Source organism: Mirounga leonina, unplaced genomic scaffold, assembly GCF_011800145.1.
Source record: "Mirounga leonina isolate KUSES-001 unplaced genomic scaffold, KU_Mleo_1.0 Mir_199, whole genome shotgun sequence".
In the NCBI taxonomy this organism is placed as follows: Eukaryota; Metazoa; Chordata; class Mammalia; order Carnivora; family Phocidae; genus Mirounga; species Mirounga leonina.
Genome location: NW_023270498.1, coordinates 13,313,119 through 13,332,295, shown reverse-complemented (window position 1 = coordinate 13,332,295; position 19,177 = coordinate 13,313,119). Strand labels below are relative to the sequence as shown.

At 47.2% G+C, this 19,177-nt stretch overlaps 1 non-coding gene across 1 annotated transcript; it reads right to left on the bottom strand.

The window, feature by feature from the left end:
• Positions 1-9,677: 9,677 nt before the first annotated feature.
• LOC118024605 lies at positions 9,678-9,783 on the bottom strand. Its single transcript, XR_004683147.1, has one exon. It is a non-coding gene; the product is annotated as a U6 spliceosomal RNA (small nuclear RNA).
• Between the last annotated feature and the right edge of the window lie 9,394 nt (positions 9,784-19,177).

Sequence of the window (19,177 nt, the reverse complement as noted above, 5' to 3'; positions counted from 1 at the left end):
ACAAGAGTTAAGCTACAGACTTCGTGGGATCTCGCCAGTATTCCCACTCTTCCCGTGTCACGTTCTAATCCAGAATCTGCACTGGACTTAGTCTCATGGCTCCTCTGTCCCTTCCGGCCAATGACAGTTCCTAACAGAGATGAGCTGGAAGCATGTGGTCGCAGGGCCCGTGGCACAGAAGGCACCGTCAGTGTGGGACCCCCTAACCCTCACCGGCCACGTGTCTGAATCCCACTCCTCTTCACCGCCCTCAGCTGGTAGGCAATCGACATAGGAAACAGTGGGTCTTACATTCAGAAGTCACATGGTTGTCCGCCAAGGCCTGGGGAAACACGCACATCTTGGAGGGTGATTTGGAAGGATCTAGTAAAATAGAAAAAGCACGGGGCACCTGTGTGGCTCAGTTGGTGGAGCATCTGACTCTTGATTTCGGCTCAGGTCATGATTTCAGGGTCGTGCGATCGAGCCCTGTGTCGGGCTTCGCACTCAGCGCAGTCGGCTTGTGATTCTCTCTCCCTCAGCCCCATCTCTGTCTCTCTCTCCCTCCCTCCCTCTCTAAAATAAATAAAATCTTAAATACATAAATAAGTAAATACATAAAGCACATACCTTAATGTTCGCAAATTCCCTTTCTCTGCACCTTGCTAAAGAAACACTCCCACGTGTGCTCAGAGCCCTGTTCAGGGCAGTTCCCGGCTGCACTGTTCGCTGGAGAAGCACTGGGAAACACCTGGATGTATAGGAGCAGAGGTGTGGCTAAACATAACTTAGTCACACAAGGCAAGGCTTTTACAACAGTGTGAAGGGACAGACCAGAGATACCCATCGGCATTAAGAAGCTCTCTAAAATATCCCTAATTCAAAAATGCATCTTGCGCTATGATACAAACAGTATAACGTTTTTGTAAAACCCATATAAAAAACAGCACCATATACATTCTGTGAGTTTGTGTATCTTGAGAAAAGTATTTTTAAAGAAATCTAGGTGAGGGGGCCTGCGTGGCTCAGTCGGTTGAGCGACTGCCTTCGGCTCAGGTCATGATCCTGGAGTCCTGGGATCGAGTCCCGCATCGGGCTCCCTGCTCAGCAGTGAGTCTGCTTCCCCTCTGGCCCTCCCCACTCTCATGCTTGCTCTATCTCATTGTCTCTCTCAAATAAATAAATAAAATCTTTAAAAAAAAATCTAGGTGATATGCCTCAAATACATAATGATGGTCATCCCTGGGAAGGTGGTGGAAAAGGAAAGGATTTGGGGGTTTAAACTTTATCGAATTTATTTTACTATTTTTTATTTTTTTTTAAAGATTTTATTTATTTATTTGACAGAGAGAGACAGCCAGAGAGAGAACACAACCAGGGTAAGTGGGAAAGAGAGAAGCAGGCTTCCCGCGGAGCAGGGAGCTCGATGCGGGGCTCAATCCCAGGACCCTGGGATCATGACCTGAGCTGAAGGCAGACGCTTAACGACTGAGCCACCCAGGCGCCCCTATTTTACTATTTTTAAATAAAGAACGCATTCGTGTGGGGTGTCTGGGTAGCTCAGTCAGTTGAGCATCTTCTTTTTTTTTTAATTTTTTTAATTTTTTTTTTATTTATTTCTTTGACAGAGAGAGACACAGCAAGAGAGGGAACACAAGCAGGGGGAGTGGGAGAGGGAGAAGCAGGCTTCCCGCTGAGCAGGGAGCCCGATGTGGGGCTCGATCCCAGGACCTTGGGATCATGACCCGAGCTGAAGGCAGACACTTAACGACTGAGCCACCCAGGTGCCCCTCCTTTTTTTTTGTTTTTAGACCTTTTTTCTTTAATATTTTATTTATTTGTCAGAGAGAGAGCACAAGCACGGGAAGTGGCAGGCAGAGGGAGAAGCAGGCTCCCCGCTGAGCAAGGAGCCCAACATGGGACTCGACCCCAGGACCCTGGGATCATGACCTGAGCCGAAGGCAGATGCTTAACCGACTGAACCACCCAGACGACCCGAATATCTGACTCTCGATCTCAGTTCAGGTCTCGATTTCAGGGTCGTGAGTTCAAACCCTGTGTTGAGCATGGAGCCTACTTTAAAAAAAAAAAAAAGGATGCATTCATGTACTACTTACATGGTTGAAACTAATGTTTTTAAGTATATGATTACATATATCCAACAAAGGCCTTGTATCAAGAATATATAAAGAACTCTTAATATATATATTAAAGAATATATAAAAAACTCAACAGTAACAAACAAACTCCAATTAGGAAACAGACAAAAGGCATAAACAGGTATTGCACTAGCTGGCAAATAAACATGAAAAGGTGTTCAGCATCATTAGCCATTAGAAAAAATGCAAATTAAAGACACCGTCAAGATAATGAAAAGGTAAGTCACAGACTGGGAGAAAATATTTGCAAAAGACACATCTGTTAAAAGACTGTTATCCAAAAACACACAAAGAACGCTTAAAATTCAACAATAAGAAAACAACTCAATTTAAAAATGGGCCAAAGACCTTAACAGATACCTCATCAGAGAAGACACAGGGCTGGCAAATAAGCATATGAAAAGATGCTGCACATCACAAGTCATGAAGGAAATGCAAATTAAAACAACCAGATCCCACCACTCACCTATTAGAATGGCCAAGATCTAAAACACTGACAACACCAAATGCCCGTGAGGATGTGGAGAAAAAGACCCCTCCTTTGTTGCTGGTGGGGATGCAAAATGGAACAGCTACTTTGCAAGACAGTGTGGTGGTTCCTAGAAAACTAAATATACTCTTCTCATAAGACCCAACCATCAGGTTCCTTGGTATTTACCCAAAGAAGTTGAAAATTTTCATCTGCACAAAAACCTGCACTTGGATGCTTATAAGCAGCTTTATTTTTAATTGCCAAAAATTGGAAGCAACCATGATGACCTTTGGTAGGGGAATGGATGAATAGATTGTGGTACATCCAGTAATGCAATATTGTTAAATTCTAAAGAATTAAGTGCATGTCACTAAGTGAAAGAAGCCAGCCTGAAAAGACTACATATTGTATAATTCCAACTAAATGACACTCCAGAGAAGGCAAAATTATGGAAATAGTTAAAAGATGAGTGGGTTGCCAGGGTTTAGAGAGGAGAGATGAATAAACAGGCAGAGCACAGAGGATTTTTAAGGCAGTGAAAATATTCTGTGTGATACCATAATGATGGATACATCGCATCATACATTTGTTCAAACCCATGGAATGTACAACACCAAGAGTGAACCCTAATGTAAACTATGGATTCTGGATGATAATGATGTGTCTGTGTAGCTTCACCAATTGTAATAAATGTACCCCGCACTCTTGTGGGGAATGTTGATAATGAAGGAAGCTATGCATGTGTAGGGGCAGGGACTGTATGTCTCTTGATTTTGGTGTGAACCTAAAACTGCTCTAAAAAATGAAGTCTGTTTTAAAAAACATGGAGGGGCACCTGGGTGGCACAGTTGGTTAAGCCTCTGACTCTTGATTTTGGCTCAGGTCGTGATCTCAGGGTTAGGAAATCAAGCCCCGAGTCAGGCTCCATGGTCAGTGTAGTCTCTTTGAGATTCTTTCCCGCCCTCTCTCTATGCCCCTCCTCCCACCCCACCCCACTTGCATGCATGCTCTCTCTCACTCAAATAAATACAACTTAAAAAATAAATGAATAAAAATAAAAAATAGAAATGCATGGGAAAAAACCCTCTCTATTTGCAGATGACATGATTTTGTATATAGAAAATCCTAAGGAGGGGGCACCTGGGTGGCTCAGTCGGTTAAGCATCTGCCTTTGGCTCAGGTCATGACCTCAGGGTCCTGGGATCGAGCCTGGCATCAGGCTGCCTGCTTGTCGGGGAGCCTGCTTCTCCCTCTCCCTCTACCCCTCCCCACTACTTATGCTCACTCTCGCTCATGCTCTTTCATTCAAAAAATAAATAAAATCTTTTTTTAAAAAAAGACAAAAAACAAGAAAAATATATAGATAAATTGGACTTCATCAAAATTAAAATTGTTTGTGCTTCAAAGAATACCACCAAGAAAGCACAAAGAATGGAAGAAGATATTTGCAAATCATAAATCTAAGGGACTTGTATCTACACTCTACGAGAAAACTCCTACAACAATAAAAAGACAAATAACCCAATTTAAAAATGGACAAAGGATTCAAGTAGACATTTTTTTCCAAAGAAGATATGCAAAAGGCCATAAAGCACATGAAAAGATGCTCGATGTCTCTAGTCATTAGAGAAATGCAAGTCAAAACCACAGTGAGGGGTGCCTGGCTGGCTCGGTTGGTGGAGCGTGTGACTCTTGATCTCAGGGTTGTGAGATCAAGTCCCATGGTGGGTGTAGAGATTGCTTAAAAATAAAATCTTTAGGGGCACCTGGGTGGCCCAGTTGGTTAAGCACCTGCCTTCAGCTCAGGTCATGGTCCCAGGGTCCTGGGATCGAGTCCCAAATTGGGCTCCCTGCTCAGTGGGGAGCCTGCTTCTCCCTCTCCTCCTTACTTGTGCTCTCTCGCTCTTTCTCTCAAATAAATTAATTAGACCTTTTTAAAAATAAATAAATAAAAATAAAATCTTAAAAAAAAAAACACCCACAAAAACCACAATGAGATCCTACTCACCCACCAGGATGGCTGGAATCAAAAAGACAATCACAAGCGCTGGTGAGGATGTGGAGAAATCAGAACCCTCATCTAGTTCAGCTGCTTGGGAAAACAGTTTGGCAGTGTTACAGGATTTCTTTTCCTGTAGTGCCTGGGGTTCTTGGTCACGCAGCTTCGAAGAATGAAAAGATAGACCAAAGAGTGGTGGACAGCAAATCAAAGTTTATTGAGCAAAAGAATAAGTTTATTGAGTGATAGTACCAAGCTCCCAAAGAGGGGGGGGACCCAAGAGGGTTGCCTCTGGATTTTCTAAGTCTAGGGGTTTTTATGAGCTTGTGGGCGGGCTGTTTTAATCTGATTAACTGTCCATGCACATCCAATCAGGTTGTTGTCATCTATTACATGGGAAAGGGTGGGGGGCTCCTTCCAGTGTGGTGTAAAATCCTTTTAAGGTTGGTTTCCTCTTAGGGCAGGGGTCTCTTTTCCAGGCCTGCCTTTCTTCCAACTATCCTTCATTGGCAGTTCCTGGAAAGGTTAAACACAGAGTTACCATAGAATCTGGCAACTCCATTCCTAGGTACATACCTAAAAAAAAAATAAAAACCTAGATCCACACAAAAACTTGTATGTAAATGTTCATAGTAACATTATTCAAAACAGCCACAAGTAGAAACAATCGATCAATTCATACTAGCCAATGAATTCGATCTATAAGGTAACCAAGCAATTCTATCAATTCATCATAGCCCAAAGTGGAAATGATGGGGAAATGGAGAAACAAAGGTGCTACATCCATTCCATGGACTATAAAATGAATAAAGTCCTGATTCCTGCTGCAGCCAGGATGAACCTTGACATCATCCTCAGTGAAAGAAGCCAGAATACAAAGGGCTAAATAGATATGATTATAAATATTAGATAATTCCATTTGTATGAAATGTCCAGAACAGGCGAATCTCTACAGACCGAAAGCTGATCGGTGGTTGCCTGGGGCTGAGGGCTGGGGAGAAATTGGGAGTGAGTGCTGACTGGTGGAAAGTTTCTTTTTGGGGTGACGGGAAGGTTCTGATTGACTATGCTGATGGTTGCAGAAGTCTTTTACTACATTAAGATCTTGCCACTGAACTGTGTACTTTAAATGAATGGTATGTGAATTATATATCCCTCAAGCTGTTACCTTTCAGATGAAGACTGCATGCTGTACGCGTCCATTTATAGAACATTCCCCATCTAGAAACGGGTGGGTGTGAACACAAAGAGGCAGCAGGAAGTTCTGTTTCAGTGATGAAACAGATCTGTATCTTAAATACAAGAATTTCTATACAGATCTATACAAGTAGCAAACACAAATGAATGCAGGGGTTTTTTTATTTAAAAAGTGATGAGAAGTGGGGCACCTGGGTGGCTCAGTTGGTGAAGCATCTGCCTTCAGCTTAGGTCATGATCCCAGGTCCTGGGATGGAGCCCCGCATCAGGCTCCCTGCTCAGCGGGGAGCCTGCTTCTCCCTTTCACTCTGTCCCTCCCCCTGCTTGTGCTCGCTCTCTGACAAACAAATAAATAAAATCTTAAAAAAAAAAAAGTGATGAAGCGTGAATAAGGCCTGTAAGTCTAGAACAGTCTTGTGCCAATGTCAATTTCCGGGAGTGAGGGGAAGGGTACACAGGACTCTCTGGCTAATTATGCCGTGTCCTGCGAGCCTATAATTATTCCAAGATAAAAATTTTAAGATAAAATAGAATTTTCCAAAACTGGAATTCTCTCGCTCCTGAGAAATGATGAGTTTGTAAAAGGTTGTGTGACTCCTTGTATCAGGATGGCAAAAAATATATAGTTAGTTCGTCCAATGGCTGGCAATTGGAAAGGCTTTTCTAGAGCAAAACTTGGATCTGCAGCTCTACAAGCCAAGGGACCCTCCGTGGGTTCCCCAGGCCTGCATGTGTGATCTGGAATGTGGAATTCTCCCAGAAGTGCCTGGAAGCTCTCGAGGGCTCCAGGTGACCCAAAGTTCTTTATCTTCCGAGGCTGACACAATAGCTCAGTTCAGCTCTCCCTGAGCAAACCCAGCCCCAGCCCCAGCTCTTACATAATGAAGCTGGGGGTAGACAGGGAGTGGGGGAGAGGCTCTTTCCAGAAACAACTCTGATAAGAAACGGAGCAACTTCCAGCTCCAGGAGCCATTTGAAGATAGAGACCAAGTCTTACTTTTGAATTTCCCCCCAGTGCCTTGCCCAAAACAGGAGAAATGCTTTCTGGATGAAGACCTGTTAAAGTTCCCTCTCAGTCCCAGTGGGTCTCAACTCTTGGCTACGCATTAGAGCTTCTGAAACATCTACCATAGCCAGTTCCACACCAGAGCAGTTAAATCACATTTTGTTCTTGTTTTTCTTGCTTTCCGATTTCACAGCATCCTCAATATCATTCTTCCATCACCCTCCTGGTAAGCTTCTGAGGGACGTTTCTTATGATGACCCTCAGTAGAGGACAGAGCTCAATCCCCAGCAGGATTCAGTTAAACGTGATTGCCAGTTTGGGGCTTATCTAAGCATCCATCAATTTGTTGTCTCTATTTTAGTACATGTGTCGGCAAGCCCTCTTGCTCAACTATAGACCCCAACCATTAAAATCAGAAAGAGACAAGACAGCTTAACTCCTGCTCTCACTGAAACCCATGGTTCTTATTTCTTATTGAGGCATTGAAGATGTTTTGCAATGACGGGAACATTCCAATTGCCAGGTCGGGAAAGCCCCCATAGCAATGGAATACCTAGAAGACCACCCCCCCGACAGGTCCCCTTCCCTGCCTGTGATCACATGCTGAACACAACCCTACCACCCTCACCAGAGATCACTGGCTCTCTGCCTGTTCTGTTGCACCTGCCCCGGCTACCAGCACCCGAAATAAATCTCTCCCTTTCTCTTTTCCAAAAACCTCATCTCGGGCGCCTGAGTGGCTCAGTCGGTTAAGCGGCTGCCTTCGGCTCAGGTCATGATCCTGGAGTCCCTGGATCGAGTCCCACATCGGGCTCCCTGCTCGGCGGGGAGTCTGCTTCTCCCTCTGACCCTCCCCCCTCTCATGCTCTCTGTCTCTCATTCTCTCTGTCTCAAATAAATAAATAAAATCTTCAAAAACCTCGTCTCTTGAGTTATTGGCTTGTCTTGAGACAGGTCTATCTGAGTTTGGTCGGCAACAGCGTTGGCAAACCCAGCCAGGAGCTATGCTTTCGATTTGTCCAGCTCCCCCCTCCCCCCGCCGGGTTTTCCCGGGCAGATGGCCTTGGCTGTGCCAGGGCTCACCCGCTCATTTCCTGGGTTAGCGCCCGTTCCAGATCGTTGGGTAGCACGTACGCATAGAAAGCATAAACCCCAAAGAGCAAAAGTTGTACAGTGAGAAGGAAGTCAACTTCCCACCTTGGGTCCCCAGAAGCCACCAGCTTATGTTTTCTCCGGACAACGCACACATATACTCCTAATAGAGATGTGTCTTAGATGCTCGAACTCTCGTGTGCTTTTGGTGTGCTATATATGGTTCTAGAAAGGAAGATACCTTTAGGATATGCTGCACTCTGTCTACATCGCAGTGCATATTTGTGTAGTAAAAGCTCTGTTTCTCAAACTTATTTGAACCCAGAATTCTTCTTTGGGGGAGATTCTTTCTTTTTTTTTTTAAGGTTTTTTATTTATTCATTTGAGAGTGAGAGAGAGCACAGGCGGGGGGCGGGGAGGGGAAGCAGAGGGAGAGCGAAGAGCAGACTCCACCCTGAGCAGGGAGCCCAATACAGGTGGGACTCGATCCCAGGACCCTGGGATCATGACCTGAGCCAAACGCAGCCGCTTAACCGACTAAGCCACCCAGGCGCCCTTGGGGGAGATTCTTAAAGACAACATCCAGTACTGGCATTTTCTGACACTGTATAGAGGTGAAAGCTCATGGGGCAGGGTCATATTTCATAAATTAGCTAGTGTGTCTTCACTCCTGGTCATTCCTGGGCCTTCATGACTTTTCCCCTATGAGGGCATAAGCTGTAGCACTCTGGGCTCACAACCCAAGAGAAAGGAGGGGAACAGCTGCACAAAAATGTCAATTCTGGGTGTCTGGCTTTCAGATTACATCTTTGAGACAAAAGCATGAGAGATAAATCTTTTGAGTTTCAAAAGTCAAAGCCCCAAGGGACTCAGGGCAGACAGTTTATGGCAGAAATCATAGATTTGGGTGAATGCAAGGGAGTAATTTTTTCTCTGCCCTGGAGAAAAAAAGTCAGAGGAGCAGAGAGAGATGAGGCACTGGTGAGTGCCCCCGAGAAGGAGAGAAGGTGACAGAATCCCCAAGTAAGTTTGAAAACCTAAAAGCAAAAGGACCTGTCCTCACTTCCCCGTGGTAACTCTGACGGGAAACCAATCCCCATGGTGAAATCCCAAGTCCAGGACGGCACAAAGTGTATTAGTTGGAACTCGGCTCTGCTGCTATGGGTAGACTCTCCACAAGAAAGAATTTATACACTTTGAAATTTCTTTCTTTTTTTTTTTAAGATTTTATTTATTTATTTGACAGAGAGAGACACAGCGAGAGAGGGAACACACGCAGAGGGGGCAGGAGAGGGAGAAGCAGGCTTCCCGCTGAGCAGGGATGCGGGGCTCGATCCCAGGACCCTGGGACCATGACCTGAGCCGAAGGCAGATGCTTAATGACTGAGCCACCCCGGTGCCCCGAAATTTCTTTCTTTTTTTAAAAAAAATTTATTTTAATTCCAGTGTAGTTAACATACAGTGTTACCTTAGTTTCAGGTGTACAACATAGTGATCCAGCATTTCCATACATCGCCTGGTGCTCATCACTGACAAGTGCCCTCCTTAGTCCCCTTCACCTGTTTCCCCCCATGCCCCACCTCCTGCCCCCTGGTAACCATCAGATTGTTCTCTATAGGTAAGAGTCTGTTTCTTGGTTCGTCTCTCTGGGTTTTTTTCTTTCCCCTTTTCTTATTTGTTTCTTAAATTCCACATATGAGTGAAGTCATATGGCATTTGTCTTTCTCTGACTGGCCTATTGCACTTAGCATGATACCCTCTAGATCCATCCATAAAAATATGGAACACTTCACGAATTTGCGTGTCATTCTGGCTCAGGCGCCATGCTAATCTTCTCTGTATCATTTCCAATTGTTAATATATCAAAGCAAGCACTGAAAATTCTTAATTTGGTTTTTTTAAAGATTTCATTTATTTGAGAGAGAGAGAGAGAGAGCACAAGAGCAGGGTGAGGGGCAGAGGGCTGAGCAGGGAGCTCGATCCCGGGACCCCAGGATCATGACCTGAGCTGAAGGCAGATGCTTAACCCATTGAGCCACCCAGGTGCCCCTGAAGTTTATTTCTCTTTAAAGTAGAAGTCCAGGGGCGCCTGGGTGGCTCAGTTGGTTAAGCGACTGCCTTCGGCTCAGGTCATGATCCCAGGGTCCTGGGATCGAGTCCCACATCGGGCTCCCGGCTCAGCGGGGAGCCTGCTTCTCCCTCTGACCCTCTCCCCTCTCATGCTGTTTCTCTCTCGCTCGCTCTCTAATAAATAAATAAATAAAATCTTTAAAAATAAATAAATAAATAAATAAATAAAGTAGAAGTCCAGGTTGGCTGTCCAGGGCTGGAGGGGTGCTCCACACTATGAAGACCCCAGGCTCCTCTGTGTTGCTGCCTGGTCTCCCATGGCCTCAACATCAGAGTTCAAGTTCTGGGCTGCAAGAAGGAGGAAGAGACAGTGACAAAGCAAAGGGAACCCACATGCTGTTTCCTAAGAAAGGGCTATGGATGCTCCTTCGTCACAGTCACTTAACAGGAGCTTAGGCGCCTGTTATTATGGGTTGAACGATGTCCCTCAAAAAGATGTTGAAGTCCTAATCCCCATACCTGTGAGTATTACCTCATTTGGAAATAAGATCTTTGCAGATATAATCAGGTTCAGATGAGGTCATTAGGGTGGGCCCTAATCCAACATGACCCATGGCCTTGTAAGAAGAGAGAGAGACACAGACACTGGGAGACACGTAGGGAGAAGACAGCATGTGATGCTGGGGGCAGACATTCCTCTACAGGCTGAGGAGCTCACGGAATGGCAGCCCCCAGCAGCAGAAGCTGGAAGAGGCGAGGAGGGTTTGTCTCCTAGAGCCTCCAGAGAGAGGGTCCTGTGACACCGTGATTTCGGAGCTCTAGTCTCCAGAACGGTAACACAATAAAGTTCTGTTGTTTGAAGTCACCCAGTCTGTGGGACAAAGTGGACAATAGGGAGGCACGGTGGCTTCTGAGTGGGATCATGACGTGAGGGAAGTTGTTCTAAAGAGACTATCTCCCCATTGTGCCATTACAATACTTAGCGACTGATACAGGGGCCAGCAGGGGCCGGATCTTGAAGGACCTTGAATGGCAGGCTTCGGAGTCCTCCGAGGGTGGAAAATACCCACCATGAGGTGCCGTCATTTACTCTTTGAGAGGATCCTGAGACAAGGTCATGCGCAGAGGGAAGGCCATCAGCAGACCTTTCTAGGCTCCTGCAGTCCGTGTCTTATCTAAATGAGCCAAAGGTGGCCTCCCTGTATCAGTCCCTAGGCTGTTCATTCCTTCACTGTGGGCTGAGACCCATCAGCTCAAAAGGCCCCCAGGGCAAAACTCAAATTTTTACACATCCGCTTATTTAAAAAGTAGCTCAAACAAGCAGATTTTTAACCATTTAGAGCCTGCCTGCTTTGCATACCTTGCAAGGCACAGCTCACCCCATGTCTGTGAGCCAGAGATAAGATAGAGTCTGATAGTTACAAGACTGCAAGCTGCCCTTTGACTCAGACACTCCCCCACCCCCATGCTGCTGAGCAAGAGTAGCTAGACCTCTTTGAGTCCCACATCCCTGGGGGTTCCCTTGCCTCCCTCTCCTGGGTGGTGGCACCTTCAGCTCACTTGAAGCTTCCGATGGTCTCAGGCCATGAGGGACTTCCCCTGGAGTGCAATCTTGTTCAAGCCCAACTTTGTTAAAGCTTGCTTGTGACTGCCCCTCATGGTCATATGTTTTTCCTTGGCCAGGCCCCAAATCCCTCGAACCTGGACACCGTACCCCTCTTACTCCCACCTGAGACCGCAGCTCAGAATAGGACAGTGGCTCAAACCCAGGCCCTATTCCTCCTGGGTGAACCTCTGATCAGAGACCAAAGGGGAGAGAACGTACTGGGGCAGAGGGGATAGATACTACCCAGGGGCCTGGAGAGTTGGCCCTGAGGCCTCAGTCCTTAGCATGAGGGAAGGGCAGTTTTGGGGATATGGTTGGGATGCCATCAAGAAAGGATACACTCCTTAGTGAAACGCCAGACTGTGAAAAACACTTAAACGCGAAATCTTAAAAAAAAAAAAAAAAAAGTCAAATTCATAGAAACACAGAGTTGAAAAGTGGTTGACAGAAGCTGGGGTATGGGGGAAATAGGGATGGTAAAGGGGTATAAACTTTCAGCTATGAGATGAATAAGGTCTGAGGAGCTGATGTAAAACACGGTGACCATAGTTGAAAACACTGTATTGTATAACTGAAATTTGCTGAGAGTAGATGGTAAATGTTCTCATAAAAAGAAGGAGAGGGGTGCCTGGGTGGCTCAGTCGTTAACCGTCTGCCTTCGGCTCAGGTCATGATCCCAGGGTCCTGGAATCGAGCCCCACATTGGGCTCCCTGCTCAGCGGGAAGCCTTCTGCTCCCTCTCCCACTCCCCCTGCTTGTGTTCCCTCTCTCGTTGTGTCTCTCTCTCTGTCAAATAAATAAATAAAATCTTAAAAAAAAAAAAGGAAAAGGAGAAGAAAGAAAGAAAGATAAACATGTGAGGTGATGAATGTGTTAATTAACTAGATGGGGGGAATCCTTCCACAATGTATACATATATCAAATCACTGCGATGTACCTTCAAATATCTTTTTTTTAAAAGATTTTATTCATTTATTTGTCAGAGAGACAGCATGGGTGGGCGAGAGCAAGCACAAGCAGTGGGGAGCGGCAGGCAGAGGGAGAAGCAGGCTCCCTGGTGAGTGGGGAGCCCAATGCAGGACTCAATCCCAGGACCCCAGGATCATGACCTGAGCAGATGCTTAACCAACTGAGCCACCCAGGCGTGCCAACGCTTCATATATCTTATAATTGTATATGCCGATTATACCTCAACAAAGCTGAATTTTTTTTTAAGGAAGGGGGGGTTACCCTCTTTTAGGGCCATGTCTGGTCATGATCTCTTCGCTGCATCCAGCACAAATGATCACTCTCAGAGCAGAGTCTGGGGTCTAGCATCTAGAAGGCAGGCTCGAATGCCCCCTAGAATGCCACCTCCTTGAGGGGAGGAAGCTGATTGTCGCTGCACTACTCTATCTCCAGTCCTGGCAACAGGGCCTGGCTCACAACTAGCCCTTAACAGGCACTGAGAAAGGGAGGGAGGGGGGAATGATGGACTTCCCTCCAGGGACCCTCTCCAAGCTGGGCTGAGCCAGGTTCTGTGGCCTTCTAAGGAACAGCCCCAGAACCTTCTGGGCCCAAAGAATCTTTGACAAAGACAACCCCCTTCCTCACCCCAACCACAAATACCAGTGCGTAGATGCTTGCCACCTAGGAATGTCCACTCGGGCCCCTGCGGCTTACACACCCCCATTTTTCACTGTCTGCTCGCCGCCTCCAGCAGGAGGAAGTGGAGAAGGCTGGCATTCAGGCTCCGTATAACCCGGGCCCTCCTTCCCCCCCATGTACACCTCAGCTCAGCCAACTTCTGTTTCCAGGGTGGCATTTCCCTTCTCCACCGTCCCCAATCAAGAAAAGCCTTCTTCCTCACCCGTACCTCCCATTGCTGCCTGAACCCCACTCAGCCTTTCCAGGCAGAAGCAAAAGCGACCCGATTCCTTAGGGAAGCGTTCTCTGACGATGCTCCTCTCCCGTCTCCCCCCGCTTCCCCCCCACCGACCCACCCCCAGCGGCCACCAGCAGAGAAACTGAATTCAGGAGGAGGAGCAGGTGCGGGGGGTGGGCGGGGAGGCAGGTGAATCTGGGGAGAACACGAGAGGACGTGCCCGTGGGACATCCAGGAGGAGCGGAAGCTGCGACTCTTGGACTCCCACCTGACTCCTCATCCAGCACCATCCTTCCCAACCCCCAGCCCGAGGGTCCAGGCTCGAGGCTCCAGGCTCGGGGCTCTGCTCCCGGCCAACGCCCACCTAGCTACCGCCGACGTCACAGGACTCCCGCTATCTCATTGGCCGGAACCTCTCTCCGCACCCCCTTGCGTGGGAAGGAGGGGAGCCGTGGTCCGGGTGACGCGGGAGGCGGTTTCGTGGCGACTGCAGCCCGGCTGCGAAGAAGGAACCAAGCTGGGCGTCCCCCGGCCAGTTCTAGGACTCGGGATCCCGCGGGGCAGAGGCCACTGCGTCCGCAGGGCCCGGAGACCGGACGCCGGAGCCTCCCAGCTCCCGCTCGGCCGCACCTGCCGAAGGGAGGCGCGGCGACGGAGGCGGGCGGGCAGCCTCCTGCGGGGCCGCGAGCGCGCTCGCCTCCAGCTTTGTTCTCGCCGTGGCTTCTCCTCTGGCCACGTTCGCCTTCTGTGGCACCAGAGAGAAGGGACTGTGCGCGCTGGTCCGCAAGCAGCTTCAGCGTCACAATGGGAGGTTATCTTATTAACCACGAGCCCTGCATTCTAGACCTGGTGTTGTCGCTGGCCTCAGTTTCCTCATCTGTAAAATAGGGATGTTGCGATTTGGACCGCGGAGCGGGGTGCAGGGGCATTAGAGTCCCTCTAGACTGGTGGTTCCACGCCGGGGGTCTCTCAACTGCCAGGTGTCTTTAAGGGGTTTAAGATGAAGGGACTTGCCCCAGGCCCCACAGTTAGACAAGTGGCTGAGTCAGAACATTGGTCATTTCCAGCGCTTCTCACCAGCAAGGCACTGGGTGATCTTTCAGAGCCAGCGTTTCCTCGTTGGTAGACTGTGACTCCCTCTTCCGTGGGATGTACCTAGAATTATGTGAAATCACGGAGAAAAGATGCCAAGCGCATGGTTCTTAACAAATGGTCATTATGGTGTCTTAAGTTAATATTTAATAAAGAAAATGGATTTTTGTCCAATGTGGATTCTGTGTTGGGTCCCCATGTGCCTTCTGTTAACTATTTCCCCCTTTGGCGAGTCTGGCTTCCCGTGCCTCTCCCTCCCCCAGCCCTCAATTCTGTAATTCCCAGGGGCTCAGCTTGCTTGCTTCTCTCTCCTCCTGATCTATCCCCTCCATCCTCCTGAACATGCTGTACCCCAACCTGCTGTGATCTCCTAGGTTTACTATCTCCAAAGACAAGGCCACAGACTTTGCCGTAACTGTTTTGTAGTTTTTACCACAGGAACACATTTGGGTGCAAGAAAAATACCGAACCAATGCAATTGTGAAGCTTAAGGAAATGATACCAAGATGTAATGTAACTGCTCTGCTAGGCACTTAAATATTAGCATCCCTCTGGCTGCTGGCCTAGGCTCACCTCCCACCTCAAGCACAGCTCTGCAGACGGTTCCCAAATCTCTGTTGCCAACTCATATATCTCTGACTTGTGGACTCAGCTTGTACTGTGCAATATCCTCATTCTTCCATTCGAGAACATGGGCCCTCCCCACTTCTCTGCGTGGGTTTCAGGAGGAATAAGTCCGTGAAAGACAAGCCCCCACTTCTGATCTAACAGCCTGGAAGTGGGTGGATCAGGCGGGAGCCCACCTTCCTCGGCCAGCAGGAATGGGGGATGCTGTGTGAGAGAACTGAGCCCCCTGTGCACATGTTGCTTAGTCTGATGTTTTGAGACCCATGAGATTCTAGATTCCCCACCTCAGGCAAGAACTGAAAGTGGACCCCAGTGGAATGAAGCTAGAGAGCTCGCGGGCTGGGGAAATCTTCTGATACACCGTTTTCTCCTTTCTCCTCTAGTTAACTTAGGCCTTCTAGAACTCGAGGCTCACAAATCCTTTTATGGATCCCTTTCTCCTCAAAATGTACTTAGCGCATGCTCTTCTCCCTGTCTAGAACATTCCCAGCTCCTTGTTCTGGTCCTGCACCTACATCTCCACCAGGCTATTTGTGACCCGTCCTTCTGATCTCAACTTAGATGTCGCTTCTTCTAGGAAGCCTTCCTAAACCTCAAAAATTGGTTAAATATAATTAACAGATGCATATCACAGTATGTAGGAGTGAAGTGACACAACGTCTAGGATTTGTCTTAAAATATGTTGGAAAAAGTAAAGAGGGATAAATGATCAAGAGTGACCAAATTTTGATACTTAATGAAATTGGAGGATTGTATATGAGGATTCATTATACTATTCTCTCTTCCTTTGCACATATTTGAAATGTTACCAACTAAAAAAAGAGAGAAAGAGAGAAGAAAAGCACATATACACATACACAAAATCTTCGTTAGGAGTGACAAGGCCAGGCATAGACCCTTTTGCCTTTGGTCAATGTCCTGTTCTTTGTCTCATGAGGGATTAGCTTAGAACTGTTTGTCCCCTTGAAACTAGGTAGACAATGCAGCGCCTGGGTGGCCCAGTCAGTTGGGCGTCTGCCTTCGGCTCAGGTCATGATCTCAGGGTCCTGGGATCAAGCCCTGCATCTCCCTCTCCCTCTGCAGCTCCCCCTGCTTGTGCTTGCTTGCTTGTTCTCAAACAAAATCTTTTAAAAAATTTTTTTAAAAATTAAAGAAAAAGAAACTAGGTAGATACAGAGATAAACATTCCCTGTTTAGCTGACTGAGACTTCCCCTAATTGCAAAACAATCCCACTGTTAAGTCCTCCGCACCTGTAACCTGTCTACTCATCCCCACAGAAGTCAGGCAAAACTGCCCTGTCTAGACACTCGGACCTTCAGGTCTGGGAGCTATCTCTAATGCAGTTGACTGATTGACAAGACTTTATCTTTGTCTGTACTATGGTTTCATAGTATTCCTCTCCATCATAGATATTTTGCTGAACTGTAATTGCCTATCTGTCTATCTGCCTGTCTGTCCTGCCCAGCATCAAGCACAATACCTGGCATAGAGTCGATACTCAATAAATATTTGTTAAAAAGTGATCGTTCTGCGACTGTTCTTTCTGATCTAGCCAAGAGGGTTCTTCTATTCAGGACTTTCTAGTTTGCAGGAATAATGTGTACCATATGTTTATTACAGAATGCTTATCTTTCTGTTCTCTGTAACAGAAAAATGAAATCTAGCTCACTTAGAAGTTTTGTACTTTTAATAAACAAATTAAAAAGAAGGAAGGGACAGAACATAGTTCTGTATTGGGTTTTCTTTTCTTTCTTTTTTTTTTTTTAAGATTTTATTTATTCATTTGTCAGAGAGAGAGCTCACACAAGCTGGGGGAGCTGCAGGCCCCCCGCTGAGCAAGGAGCCCGATGCGCAACTCGATCCCAGGACCCTGGGATCATGACCTGAGCCAAAGGCAGACGCTGCACTGACTGAGCCCCCCAGGCGCCCCTGTATTGGGTTTTCTAATGGTTTAGTTCCAAGACCATTTTCAAGGAGGTCGCATCTTCCCCTTTCCAGTGAGAGACAGCTGACAGTGGAGCTCACCTGGGTGTTTTGTTTTGTTTTGTTTTGTTTTATTCATTTGACAGAGAGAGACAGCGAGAAAGGGAACACAAGCAGGGGGAGTGGGAGAGGGAGAAGCAGGCTTCCCTCTGAGCAGGGAGCCCGATTCGGGCCTCGATCCCAGGACCCCGGGATCATGACCTGAGCCGAAGGCAGACACCCAATGACTGAGCCACACAGGCACCCCTCACCTGGGTGTTTTAAAAAATACTGATGCCTGGTCCCCACTCCCAGAGATTCTGGTGCAATTCATCCAGGGTGTGGCTGGCCAGTGGATCCTTGAAAGTTCCCCAAGTGATTCCAGTGTGCAACCCCCACACTGAGACTCACTGTTAGATCAGAGGCATCCTCGGGGTCCCCTCCCGCCCAGCTGGTGGGAGCAGCCTCAGTGGGACAATGGAGTGAGACTGCACTTGGGTGGCACATCCCAGGGATTGGCAATCTGACTGGCAGTCTCACTAATGGTAGCCCTAGTCAACTCCAGACAACCCGGTGTCACCAATCTCGACAGGTGGCAGGGAGCCATCTCTGGGGTGGGTCAAGGTCTGGCAGCCCCGATCTGATCACCAAGAGGCCTGGTTGGGGGAGATTGGTCTTTAGCCAGACCACAGAAGTGGCTGAGAGAGTTGGATGATGAAGAGGAGTAGCAAGGCTTGTGTTGCTCGGTCTCATGGGTTGACGACCTCAGCGTTCTCACCTGAAAGTTACCTGCCTCATGAGTCGTGATGGGGAATAAACGAGTCAGTGTACTGAAGTGTTACTAAGTGGGGTCTTAGCTACAATGACTGTGGCTTGGAGAGGTGAGGAAATGGGGTAGATGTTTCAGTGGATAAACTAGGAGGATCTCTTTCCCTACCAGTGGGATCTCCTCACAGGAAGGTGTTCACAGCTGACTTTGTCTCTAGTTCCTGTCTTAATGAAAACGTGGCAATGTTTACACTTTCACGGCATCAATGAACTTCTGGTTCACACGTCGTGTAGTTTTCGTTTACTAACATGCTTCATGTTCCAGCAGGCTTCCGATCATTGCGTTTTCCTCCTTTGGAACATCAGCGAGACATTGGGGTTTACACTAGGACTTGCCATGTTTGAAAAGGCACCTTTTAGCATGATGGCACAGAGTGACGTTTGGGAAGGACCCCAGGTCTGGGCTGCTCTGTCACCAGAGCTCCTCCCAAGTCCTTTGGGCTGGTGACCCTGCAGCTATCAAACTTGGAGCACAAGGGTAGCAACTCCACCTGCTGACAGGGTTAAACAAGAATATTCTGCCCTCACTGTTAATGCCGCTTCTTTCGCCCTCCTGAAGGAAAACGGTCCAGGTACTGTCAACAGTTTTGATCAAAAGCTGCTAACACAAGGTAAAAAACGACTTCATAAGAACAAAAGAGACCATAGACTACTTCCTGATTCCCTGGAAATTTGAACCTCTGTTGAAAGGATTGTTGTATCTGAAATCCAAATTCTGAAATTAAGAGCCTCGAACATAGCAGAAGCAGGGCGGCGACATTTAGGAGTGTCTTTGGTGTGTCAGCCAATGATAAATGCTTTACGTACAATGAAATATTTCAAATCCTCTAAACACAATTATCTTCATTTTTGTTGGTCTGGAAGAGGAAGCTCTTAAATTGAGGCAACACCCCCAAGGTAGCGTGGCTGATAAGTGGTGGAGCCTGGAACGCCATTCTGGATCGATCCAGGGTCTAAGTTCTTAGGGGAGGCAAGTTAGCTGTTTACTAACAGCTGGGCTGTCTTAATGTGAATGAAATGACTAAATGTCTCTAGAGATACGGGTTTTATGGGGCGCCTGAGTGGCTCCGTCAATCAGGCGTCTGACTCTTGATCTCAGTTCAGGTCTTGATCTCAGGGTCGTGAGTTCAAGCCCCACTTTGGGCTCCACACTGGGCATGGAGCCTACTTTAAATAAATAAATAAATAAATAAATAAATAAATAAATAAATAAATAAATAAAT